We start from the raw sequence: 1,187 nt of genomic DNA on the forward strand, positions 1-1,187 counted from the left end.
TGTACTACTTTTCAGCACTTGTGGAGTAGGATGTAGTTGATCTTTGGGCTTGAGCTATTTGTATAATTTGTAAGAGATCAGATTTGCTTGAGCTCCAGAATCAAGCAATGCCATTGATTCAACTAGATTGCTACCCACTTTGACTGCAATTATTGGCTCCACTGTGTCTTCATCAAAATTCGTTAGTTGAATAGCATTTATTCGCAAAGGTGGTCCCCTCTGTTGTTGTTGTCGTAGAAGCCTTCTTTTTGCAATGCGTTTTTTTGCTTCTGCTTGGGCCTCTTCTCGTACCCTCTGTTTCTCCTTCATCCGTTGTTTTTTTTCATGGATTTGTTGAAGCATATTCTGTGTTAGTGGTAAATGATACTTTTTTTAATCGACACCCACTAATCCAATTTGGCATTTCTTCTCCTGCTAATGTAGCAAGTTTGACAGCTCCACTTTGTGATAAGTCACTAATCACAAAGGGTCCTATTCCTCGCTTTTTAAGTTTCTTGGCATGGTGCTTCAAGGTATAAACAAGTACATAATCACCTGTTTTGAATTCTTTCGTGCACACATGCTTATCAAAAAACTCTTTTTGTCTTCTCTTTTTAGCATAGATCGAAGCTACAGCTCTCAATCGAAGTTCATCTAGCTTTTCAAGATCATCTATTCTTGAAGAGAGCTCATGCCCTATCCATTCTAAGCGTTTCGCTACTCGTAGAGTCGAAACTAAAAACTCTATGGATATTATAGCGTTTAGACCAAACACCATGTTGTATGGTGTCGTTCTGATTGGTGTTTTGTACGCTACTATGTATGCCCATAGTGTTGAATGTAGCTGTTGATCCCAGTCTGTCCTTGACTCTAATACAATTTTAGTCAGAACATTGCATAGTGTTTTATTTGTGGCCTCAGCTTGTCCATTTGCCTGTGGATGATATGGAGCAGATTTTCTATGTATGACCATGAATTCCTCTAGTAGATATTCAATGACTTCATTAAGAAAATATGTTCCTCGATCACTGACAATTTCTATTGGTAATCCGTATCGTACAAAGACATTTGCCTGTGGATGATATGGAGCAGATTTTCTATGTATGACCATGAATTCCTCTACTAGATATTCAATGACTTCATTAAGAAAATGTGTTCCTCGATCACTGACAATTTCTATTGGTAATCCGTATCGTACAAAGACATTC

Source organism: Adiantum capillus-veneris, chromosome 20 (genome assembly GCF_014529385.1).
Source record: "Adiantum capillus-veneris isolate H3 chromosome 20, ASM1452938v2, whole genome shotgun sequence".
Lineage (NCBI taxonomy): Eukaryota > Viridiplantae > Streptophyta > Polypodiopsida > Polypodiales > Pteridaceae > Adiantum > Adiantum capillus-veneris.